At 37.7% G+C, this 12,304-nt stretch overlaps 1 protein-coding gene across 3 annotated transcripts in view; it reads left to right on the forward strand.

Moving 5' to 3' along the window:
* igsf11 (immunoglobulin superfamily member 11) overlaps positions 1 to 12,304 on the forward strand; it is a 183,490-nt gene that overhangs the window by 71,599 nt on the left and 99,587 nt on the right. Inside the window, exon 1 of one of the 3 annotated variants that reach the window (XM_072585045.1) lies at positions 4,480 to 4,594. The exons of the other annotated variants lie outside the window; for them this stretch is intronic. The gene's annotated coding sequence lies outside the window, so the exon portion shown is untranslated. Of the gene's footprint in view, positions 1 to 4,479; positions 4,595 to 12,304 lie in introns of those variants that run through there. 3 annotated transcript variants of the gene reach the window in all.

Below are 12,304 nucleotides of genomic sequence, written 5' to 3' on the forward strand. Positions count from 1 at the left end.
ATTAGATATTGGCTGCCCCTTCTCAATAGTAGCTTGCATGGCGTTGTATGCGTCTCAACTTCAATCTGTCAGCTGATATTGTTGACTTGCTTGCAGATTTGTACTGAAACAGATAAACCTTTTTCCTTCTAAATGTTGATTGGTTTGAACTTTCTCATTCACCAGCAATTATATTATTAGTGAAACCAACAGGTTCATTTCCTCAGTTCTGTTATTCGAGAATTGCTTCTGGCTCAGCATCATTACTGTCACAGCCACTGAGAATTCTTCCTGGGAAGATGTGAAGGTCAAATATTTCACTTGATCTCATCCATTCTGAGTCACTTCAGCATTAAACACAACTGTTTTTTTTGTTGAAGACGTGTTGTATTCTGAGTTCTATCCATCATAGGTTTGTCAGTTGGCTCAAATGAAGTATGTGGCTCATTTCAGTGCTTGTTTTTCCTCTCAAACCTTGCTGGCTGTTGTAGTGAGTGCTCTTCAATCTTTATAGCAGTGGAAAAAAATTTGTGCCAAACCAGTACAGTCGCAGGTTCCCATTTTGTTTATAGTATGAAACAAATTTCTCATGTCAATGTTAGTAATCTCAGTGAATTCAGTTTCTGGTTTAGATTCCTAATTGAGTCTAGGGAGCTTGATGAAATCTTCCTCAGCTGCTTTTTGACTCATTAACTTTATATAATAGTGTAACTCTTGCCACTGTTCCACCAAGACGATTCAGGTCAAGACATGCCATCTTACCTGACTGAAAATTCTTGACTGAGAAGGACACGTAGATTTTCTACAGTTCGATGTCCCCTATGTTGGAGAGGTGCTCGTAGCATACCTCTGTCATCTCAAATGTTATGCCTCCTGACCATGTAGATACAATGTTGTCAGCTGCAGTGTGTTTCAAGGCTCTTGTCCCAGTGTCTAACTCTCACTCACCTGTCACCTTTCCTGTCCTTACACTGAGCTGCCACCCCTTGTTCTCTGCTGTTCCCTACCTTGCTCCCTCCTTCTCGCTTACTTACCTTGTGTATTTATCTTTTCTAAGTAGCTGTAAGAGTGATTGCAGAACCCAGCACATTTACTGCTGATAAGGGATGTGGTCCCAACAGTAATTTTATACTGCCGCTGGCTTTGAGCATTCCTGGATTATTCTGCACTGTTTCATAACAGGAGACTCCTGACCAGAAAATTTCAAAGCAGAAGGGATCAAAACTAAGATTATTTTGTCTGATTAAAGTTGGAAATAAGGTTTTTGATCTTGATGGGCCTGAAATTTCAATGTGTGCAAAATCCAAACCCCCATCTTAAAGTTGTAGCTAAATTTTCTGCAACACAGATGTATAAAATTACCATTGTATCTGTTGGCATTGTTTAATTTTGGTAGTTTAGTGATAGAGCACAAACATCAGCGGGTGATGTTTTCTTTGCACTGTATTTTAATTAATTAATTAATTATATTTCAACATGCAAAGCTCCACGTGTACAATATTTTGTCAAATTCTGCCTATTTAAAATGAATGATAATCAAAAATGCAATTGTTTTCAATATGGAAGATTGTATTGTAGACTTGGATGTGAAATGTTACCATACATTAATTATTATTGGTTGATTGAATTGTTCTTTCTTGTGTGACATTAATATCACTGGCCAGTCTTGATTGATCTAGTTGCCCTTGAGAAGGTGGTGGTAGGCTATCTTCTTGAACCGCTGTCATCCACATATTGTAGGTTGATCCACATTACACTTACGGAGCGAATTCCAGGATTTTCACCCAGAGACTGTGGCAATTATATTTCCATGTTAGGATGGCTAGTGGCTTGGAAGAGGTTCTTGCAGATGGTGGTGTTCCCATGTAACTGCTGCACTTGTCCTTCTAAATGGAAGTGGTTGTGGGTTTGGAAGGTGCTTATTAAAGATCTTTTGAATTTTTGCAGTGCGTCTTGTAGATAGTATACACTGCTGCTACTGAGTGTGCCGAGTAGATCATGTAGTGGCAATCAAATGGGCTTCTTTGTCCTGGATGATGTCAAGCTTCTTGACTGTTGTTGGAGCTGCACTCATCCAGGCAAGTGGGAAGCATTCCATCACACTCCTGACTTGTGCCTTTTGGATGGTGGACAGGCTTTGGGGGATCAGGAGATGAGCTACTCACCATAGTCTTTGACTTGCTGTTATTGTCACTGTTTATGTGGTGAGTCCAGTTGAGTTTCTAGTCAATGGTAAACCCAAGGATATTGATAGTGGGGTATTCATTATTGGTAATGCAATTGAATGTCAAGGGGTGGTGATTCAATTGTCTCTTAATGGTGGTGGTCATAGTCTGGCATTTGTGTTGCATGAGTGTTTCTTGCCATTTGTCATCCCAAGCCTGGATATTGTCCAGATCTTGTTGCAGTGGAACATGGACTGCTTCAGTTTCTGAGGAGTCATGAACTGTGCTGAACATTGTGCAATCATCAGCACACATCCCCACATTTGACCTTACGTTGGAGAGAATGTCATTGATGAAGCAGCTGAAGGTGATTGGGTCTAAGACACTACTCTGAGGAACTCCTGCAGCGATATCCTGGAACTGAGATGACTGACCTCTTCAGCCATGACCTCTTCCTATGTGTCAGGTATGACTCCAACCAGTGGAGAGTTTGCTACCTTAAACCTATTTAGTCCATTTTTGCCAGGGCTCCTTGATGCCACATTTGATCAAATGTGGATTGTATCTCACCAGTGGAATTCAACACTTTTTTTGTTCATATAATGAAGTCAGGAGCTGAGTGGCCGTGGCAAAACCCAAACTGGGCATCACTGAGCAGGTTATTGATTTATCATTGAATAAAATTACAGGTGAAGTTACACTGTGTTAAAAAAAATTGGATTTGAAAAATCTGCAAAATTTCTTAACTGAATTTCTGTTGTATGATTTTGAGCTTTTTTCATTACATCATACTTTTCAGACAAATGGTATGGTACTTAATATTTTAGTTAAACCGCTGACCCTGATATAAGTTGTTCAGTCAGGGAGCCTAAGCTGACTGTGTGTAATTATGTAAAAACAATGACTGCAGTTGCTGAAAACCAAATACTGGATTAGTGGTGCTGGAAGAGCACAGCAGTTCAGGCAGCATCCAACGAGCAGCGAAATCGACATTTCGGGCAAAAGCCCTTCATCAGGAATAAAACCTGATTTATTCCTGATGAAGGGCTTTTGCCCGAAACGTCGATCTCCCTGCTCGTTGGATGCTGCCTGAACTGCTGTGCTCTTCCAGCACCACTAATCCAGTGTGTGTAATTATGACCAGAATCTACTGTCTGCTGGTTATTCTTTCAGCCATTGTACTGTGAATAGGAGTGAACAGATATCACAGGATAATAATAAAAAGTAAGACTGGCTTTTTTGTTGTTGTTATGACATTTTGCTATTGTAGACTGGAGGACTTGAGTTATAAAGGGAGGCTGGACAGGCTGGGACCTTTTTCCACTGGAGCATAGGTTAGGCGGTCATATTTTAAAGGTTTATAAAATCATGAGGGATACAGATAAGGTGAACGTCAAGTGTATTTTCCCTAGGGTAGGGGATTTCAAGACTGCGGCATATTTTTAAGGTGAGAAGAGAGAGATTTTAAAAAAGACATGAAGGGCAATTCTTTTTTACGGTGTGGTTTGTGTGGGGAATGAACTTGCAGATGAAGTGGTGGATGTCAGTACAGTTATAATGTTTAAAAGACATTTGGATAAGTACATGAAAATAAATGTTTGGAGAGAGAGGTAGGTGAGATTAGTTTGTTTAGTTTGGGATTATGGTCTGCATGGACTGATTGGACCAAAGGATCTGTATCCGTGCTGTACGAGTCTATATCTATAAATCATTAACATAGTCAGGATGGCAAATAATGTTCTGTGGCTTCCTTTAATTTTTTATGTTTTGTAAAAGCTCAAAGTATTTCTTTCTCTTCATTGTGAGAATTGAGAGAAATTTTATTGCATCGGCAATGGAAAATTCAGGGCGATATAATTCGTTATGAATAATAGGTTGAATCACTGCCATTTGAGATTCACAAATAATTATTGTTATAAATGGAAAAAGACATGAAGTGAGAGAGTAAATATGATTTCTAGTAGTGAGGCATAGCATGATGAAGCATTTATTAAGTATTAAGATTAAGTATATTGTAATTTGGTGTAGAGTTGAAATGCTTTGAATGCCTGAAGAATTAATCTTTGTAAATCAAGCCTTCTATTTGGGTGCAGACTGATTTCTCTGAGTCAATATGAATCGTGCCATGTCATGGTAATTCAACCTCAAAGCAAAGAGTTAGCTGCAATTCACATGTCCCTAAATTTGTCTGGGATTTGTAACATGTAAATAGATCATGTGCAGCTGTCCAGGGGTCCTGGGTAGAATGGCTGTAAACTCCTGGTTTACCTAATGCAGACATGGTTCTGTGTTGTCTACTGCCATCTGTTTCCATCAAGAGACAGAAATGTAGACCATTTGGTGTAGGAACATCAGGCAAAGCTGTAAATAGTTTAAAGCACTTGAGGGAAGATTTTTGAATCTCTACAACACTCTAATTTTTATTCCCTTTGATTTGAGATGTGAGACAGGTGAGTACAAAGCCAAGATCTGATTGAAATGGTTGTGAATATTTAATTTTGTTTTGCTTCGCTTAGCAAAATATATTAGCAACAAATAACTACAACATACATATATATGCATGTATTCAGGACAACATAGGGTTGTGATATACTAATGGACTGTCATACCATTTTGTTTTTTCTAAGACAAGGTCAGCTAAGACCATCTACATGGAAAAGTCAGTTTGGTTATATCCTTTTAATTTGAGATTAATTTCTGTCTTGTGTTTCTTTTTTCAAATAGAAAGATGTTTTAAGTTTATCCTTGCTCAGTTTGTTATTTTTTTTCTTTTCTGGTTGGGCCTTGGGGTTATGCAGGGATTGAGTTTAACTCTTTCCAAATGATTAAGCTGGAAATGGCATCAAAATTTATCACACTATTACTGGAGGTACTTTGGTTCTCATGTACTCTGCATGTTAACTGGGCTCGTATGTTATGGGGATGCTTCCACATAACACTTGATGTATTTTAAATGAGATGTAAAAACTTTGGTTTGATTTAATGTAAAAGTTACAGGCCAACAATACATCAGCGCGGTTTTCCTGTTGCTGTTGTCATACACTTTTCTGGATCTGCATCCTAAGGGAAATAGCTTGAAAGGGCTTGCACATTATAGGTCCTTGTTCAGTCTGTCTGGGACAGTCTACAACATGTAAAATTCCTGGGTAGGTTCTCCCAAAAGATATTAACAAACATTTATCTTAAATGTGTTTGTACAATAAATTATCTGTTCAATCTCTATATGCTAGCATATGCTCATTTCATATGATTATAATCCTATTTGTACTTAAACTACATTCTGAAGAAGGGTCAATGGATCTGAAATGTTAACTCTGCTTTCTCTGCACAGATCCTAGCAGACTGGCTGTGCTTTTCCAGCAATTTCAGTTTTTGTTTGTGAAGAGTTTGATATTAGGGTATCTTTTGAAGTTACACTCAGTGACCAGGCTAGTAAGCATCCTGAAAATTTGGGGGAGGATGGACTTGCTTTATTTGCCCCCATCACAGTAATTATTCTTTAACTACTGTGCAACTTAGAGACTATTTTTATTGGTTAAAAAGCTGTACTTTGGCTCAGAACTGATCCTGTGCTGGCTATTTGAATCACTGCTTGTTTGATCTAAATTATTTTTTTTGTAAAAAGAAGTATTGTTGCTTCAAGCTATTTTAACTGTTTGTGTCATGTTGAGTATTTTGCATGCTTTTAAATAATTTGAACCATGTATAAACTTTTTCTGTTATGGAAAGGAAGTGTGATTAATAATCAACATTCACTATGCCACCAGTCACATCAACAGTAGAAATGAGTTGATTCAGTTACCAAAATAGCCAACTGCTTCACTTTTGTACTTACTAACATTTAAAATAAAAGGGATCTCACCAGGTTTCTTTAAGGAACTCAAATTAATTCAATCATAAACAAAACTTATTCTTATAGAACTGACAAATACTGATTAACCAATAAGTTATGATATAGAATTAAAGCTTTATCCCCCCCAATACCAAACTCGGACACCCACTCTCAATGGCAAAAGACTAGTCTGTTCTGAGATTACTTAAGAAACAAGGTCAAAAAAGGGGGAAAAAGAATCCACCGTTTGGCCAAGAGTCTAGAAACAAAGTGGTGACTTCACATGTCCCCTGGATTTCCAATCAATGAGGTAGAATTGCAGACTGAAGGATGAATTTCACTTCTGATTGCAGTCAACCTGGAATTGAGTTTTTGGGAATTGGTCATAATCCACTGCCTCAGGTATTACAAGGTAGTTAGCAATACTACATTTGGAAGCTCCGTCAAGTTCCCAGGACCTTCAGATGAAAAGAATTTCAGATGTCAGCAGTAGCAATTTAGCAGTGACTCAATGATTGACCTTCCACAGTCCAGTGGGAGAAAGAATTCCAAAGATTTGCCAATCTTTTGAGTGACACAGTTCCTTTCCTTTATATGGCATACCCCATATTCTGAATCTGTCTCCTAGTCATAGACTCACCAGTCAGTTGGAAACATCCTACTCACAACTACACTGTTATGGCCTGTAATTATTTTGTCGGTTTCGGTGAGATCACTTCTTCATTACTCCTGTGTTAAATCCTCTTGAAATAAAGGTCAACATATGATTTGCTTTCCTAACTGCTTGCTCCAGCCTTCTCTAGTAATGAATTACTTGCTACAGTGGTTCACTTGACCTAATGAAGGATCCTACCCAGATGCTTCCCATGCCAAATGTTGTACTATATTGCTGTGATGTATGAAACATGTAGGACAAGAATCCATAAGGCAGGCATTTTTTTGCTTAGTAGGTTTCCATTCAATACTTGGTATGTCATGCATCTTCCTCCATTCCACCCACCTGTTCTTTCTGTTTTGTGTGGTTTTAGGAAAGTGGCAGATTGTTCCTTTGATTTTGTTATCATCTCATGTTGTGATGCTGTATCCAGTATTGCATAAAAAGAATTCATTTTACAGTTTTTTTTAAAGAAGCACATTGATCAGGTTATTTTTCCTGTCATACTCTAAAAAGGCACACCATCTGAAAGATTACAATAATATAGTGTTGGCTGAACTTTTGACGAGCAAACATTGCTTCTGCATGTGATGCTGATGACTGTTCTAAGTTTGATCGATTCCAATTATAAACTAATTGACTGAACATGACTACTGTATTCATTCCCAACCCTCAAAGACTAAGGCAAAAGCAGCTGGAGGCATTCATCATTAACATTCTCGTGTTCTGTTGTGTGATCGCCTTGTGGTTTGAAATCAAGCAGAAACTCCTGTAAGGCAGTCATGCCTGTCTGTTTCAGGATTCTATCGCATAAAGTGTGATATTGTTTCACAGCGTGTCAGAGACATTGATAACAGAAAAAGTCATGCAGCAGAATCACCCTGTCAATCATGTGCTTCTGTCAGCCATGTAGAATTTATCTCATCATCAATCTACACTGCCTCTTAGATGGGTTCACACCTTTCATCAACTTTGTTTCTTTGGTATTTTAATAATGTAAATTACACATTCATAATGGCACCATCTATTGTGTTATGTTCCATGGGTAGTATGTCAGCACACTTTTAACAAATATGCATATGATATTATCGCTATCGTAACATGTGACCTGAGGGTATAAAGATCTCACACTTCATACCTCTTGAATGACCACTGTCTACTGGAAACAAGCTCCTCTGTTGTAACTACCAGCTTAATATTAGCCTTGACACACGACAATGTAATGGCTGTGTATAATATTAGGTTATAATAAATGTCTGGATTCTTCAATATCATGAATTGGGCCCAGTTTCTTATGTAACTGAGAAACACTACAACCAGATAAAACACTACAAAGTCATAGAGATGTACAGCACAGAAACAGACCCTTCAGTCCAACTCATCTATGCCAACTAGATATCCCAACCCAATCTAGTCTCATTTGCCAGGACCTGGCCCATATCCCTCTAAACCATTTCTATTCATATACCCATCCAGATGCCTTTTAAATGTTGCAATTGTACCAGCCTCCACCACTTCCACTGGCAGCTCATTCCATATGTGCACTACCCTCTATAAAAATGTTGGCCCTTAAGTCCCTTTTAATCTTTATTCTCTTCCCTTAAACCTATATCCTGTAGTTTTAGACTCCCATACCCTGGGGAAAAGACCATGGCTATTCATCCTATCCATGCCCCTCATGACCTTATAAACCTAAGTAAGCCCTCTGCCTCTAACATTCCAGGGAAAATAGCCCCAGACGATTTAGCCTCTCCCTATAGCTCAAACCCTCCAACCCTGGCAACATCCTTGTAAATCTTTTCTGAACCCTTTCAAGTTTCACAACGTTTTCCCTAATATAGGGAGACTAGAATTGACCATGTTGGAAACAAACTTGCACCATGGTAACAGTGGTGCCTATCTGTAAAAGGCTCCAGCATATTGATGACAGATATTTGGAAAACCGATTGAAGAGACCATGAACAGCTTTGGACAAGAGAAAATTTGGACAAAGGGAGAATTGCTCACCCCTATACAGCATCCGTTGTTATGAACCGACACAGCTATACAATTCTGCAGATAGGGCATTAACTACAAAAATAAAGCAAAATAATTTATTTTTAATTGAAATATAAGTTCTTTCAATACAAGCAAATTTTATAGGATTTCCTGTATTATATAAAAAAATAAAAAAAGGCTGCAGTGTACTTTCAAGCTGGAACATAGCCTGTGAAGTATGTTATTGAAAACTGGAAGAGTACTCTGTTCCTGAGTTAATAATATCCTGCCTCACTGCAGTATAGTAGTGCGCTAGAAATTGAACCTCACTATCCTAGGAATTGTCAACAAAAAGTTAAAGATTTTTGTAAAAGTATGCAAAATTTCCCAATTTGCTAGTCTTTTTTTTCAAACCAGGTTAACAGAAATCATAGACAAGGTTTCTGTACAAAGCACAAAGTGCTATTTTTATAAATAAGTGTTTCGCTGTAGCTAGACTATGGCCCTACACATGCATGCAGGCAGACACAAGCAAGCACAGAATTGGTGTTATCAGTGGAAAGAAAAACTGGGAGAGCAATTTCCGCTGGGTTTGCCAAGATGATCCTTTTGGCCTGTCATGACTTGCTGCTCCTTTATCTTTCTCCTCTGGGTCCTTTTCTGTTGTATCCAGGAGGCATGGAGTGACTGGTTCATAACTTAGAACGTCTCTGAATTTTTGGTTAAAAACAACAGCTTGCACAACTGGGGAGGGGAAAGAGGATTGATTCTCTTCAGGCTTCAGTTTTTTTTCATTGCAATGAGAAAGACAATACCTTCCTTTCTGGAGCGTCTGACTATTTCATTCGTACCAACAAGCTGTTCATCTACCTGGGAACTAGTATTTAGTTGGTGGGAAGAAGGCCTTTGTCATTGGTAACTGGTCACAACTCTACACACCAATCAGCTCCTTGTTGCAGGCCGAAACCATTCTAAGATGTCTACTAACATGTCATCATCCCTCAATCCATGCTTAAATGGTCCAGCAGAACATGTAGTTATTGAACTTACATTCCAATTAGTACAGCAGAACTACATGTTCTGCTGTACTAATTGGAATGTAAGTTCAATAACTATCAAATCAATGGTCATCAAATATTGAGCAAATTTTTGCAATGCTGCATTTTTGTGTAATGCCAATGGTAAAATGATTATCGTCTCTAGCATCAATTATGGCCTGAAGCAAAGTGCAAGTGATCTTGACCAGCAACCTATTGTCTAACTATTCCATAGCGCTGGTTATTCTTGCTCAAAAATGGAGGAGAATTAGTGATACACAAAGGGTGAGCAGTAGACATCTGCAAAACTGGAGTAGGCAGATTGACAGTTAGAAATACAATATTTAAATGTCAGTGATTAGTTTCTGGACCACCCAACCAAACCAAATCCTGCAAAATAATGACTAATCATGGTGTGACATTGCAAAAGAACAGAAGCTCAAACCCCCAATGCACAGCACATCCAATCATTTAGAAAGCAAGTGCAAACAAACTCTGGGTGTAGTGATGTTGAGTGATTATCAGCAGCAAGACAACCAACTTGTCAAACAGTTGTAAAAGGGAGCTATTCTGCTGACAAGTATATAATTACTGCAGAAGGATGAATTGGCAGACTTCTGAAGTGTTTGATTAAAGTTTGAAATATTAATCTTGTAAACACGACTTTAATTGTTGTCTAATTATCAAATTGAAAACCTGCCTTTTACAGCCTTGTATATCTGTTTGGCAAAAGGTTTTAACTTTTGAAAAGGGCGGGACATGTATTATATCTCATGCAATCTAACTTGAACAGCTGTGCAGTCCTGTACACTACCCTCAGGCCATATGTTATAAGACACTCAGACTCCATTTTAATTCTGATCATTTGATGCCTGACATTCTACTAGAAGCATGTTCTTCTGTTGTAGGCAAACAGCATAATACCAATTATGAGATTGCTATGCCTGAGGAATATAAGGCTTGTACATATGAGCTAGTGGTAATCAGTTTCCATTGTTTTCTTCAATACACAAAATCTATGCACAGCTTTTTTATTATATGAGACAAATTTAAGCATGCCACATGAGGTAAAAGATCCTGTTTTGGGCAAACTTGCAACAGCTCCAACTGTAATTTTAACTTCTAGTCTTTAATTCTGGATGAGGCTTGCTAGGCTTAAACTTAAATAGTTTGTATACATTTATACCTTCAGTTGAATCCATCTTTACACCTGTAACTGCATTTTGGGAAGAAAAATGCATACAATAAAACAAAGTCACTGAACGTATCTGTGCATTTCAGTCCACAACTTCTAAACATATCTCCGTATTGCATCAGCCTGTTTGTAACCGCTTTGAAGTCTCATATCATTCTTTATCAGAATTCAGGCTTTGTGATCTACAAACTTTTCTATTGTGTCGTGTACACTGAAGATCATTAATGTTGATCAGGAAGGCAGTGATCCTAGCAGGGGAATCTTATCATGTTACAAGGTGATATTTTGCGATCTGAAATGAACAAAAGCTTTGAAATGTTTTTTTTGTATCTTGTTCGTCACTTAAATTTTGTCAAATTTGTGTGGGGAAACTCCTTAATCTTATTCTTGGCTCAGAGAAAAACATTTTTTAAGCTCAGTACAATCATCATTAGCTTTAAAGGTGAATTTGGAAAGTGAAGCGCTTGAAAGTTATTTCCATGAAATATGAACTTAACTGACATGCAAAGCAAGCATTTAATATTCAATGTTTTCATCCTATCTTAAATAGAAATCAGATAAAAAGATTAGTTCTGAATTAGTCAACAGCATGCTTTCAAATCCTGTGATGATACCATGGCTTTAAGAGGTGTAATTTGTCTTTTTTTTAATGAGGAAAGGTTGAGACAGATGATGAGCAACTGCTCAAAGCCAATAAAGTAAACCGATTGTGAGGCCTTGGGTTTTTTTAAAGTTGGAACAATAGAAGCAGCTACAATGGGTGGTGGGGTCAAGCTTCCACAGAACCTGGATATTTAGTTGAAGCTTTCTGCTGGAGCCTTACAGATGGATACTGAAATTCCTATTCCTACCTTTAACACAGCTAAAAGCTGGGGTTCTTTTCCTGCTGCTAGAATTGTCTCACAGCCAATCTACTTACTGAATTTGCCTTTGCCGAGAGTATGTTTATGGGATGCTACTATATTGGTGCAATTCATGATTTGTAGTTTATATATATTTTGTTCAGCATTTTGATAGTTACATTAAGCCATTTTTATTGTCTGTATTTTAACTATAGTGTAACAATAAAGTGTAATTTTCTTAAATTTGAGTAGTTTGACCAATCAAATTGCATCTAGAATGCAATGCTTTACATTTACCTTATTTTTAATAAGAAAAAGTTGACAGCCTAGGCCCTAACATATTTTGAGCGTGGTTGGTCTGGTCCATAATGCTATAAATGTGTATTTAAGTTTCATAAATTTGATATTCCGGTGTTGCGGCTGATAACTAAAACCTTAGACAGGAGACTTGGTTTCCCAGAAGTAAAATGAGTAGTTTACTTTACAGTGGACATAGGAAAGCCCCTTGCTCAATAAATAACTCATGAAGAGTTTAAAAAAAAGAAAGATTCATGTATAATGTATTCATCTTAAATTGTCACTTGATACATTTTGTTTTGAAAACAAGACCTTCTTCAATTTG

This window comes from Chiloscyllium punctatum, chromosome 15 (assembly GCF_047496795.1).
Source record: "Chiloscyllium punctatum isolate Juve2018m chromosome 15, sChiPun1.3, whole genome shotgun sequence".
NCBI lineage: Eukaryota > Metazoa > Chordata > Chondrichthyes > Orectolobiformes > Hemiscylliidae > Chiloscyllium > Chiloscyllium punctatum.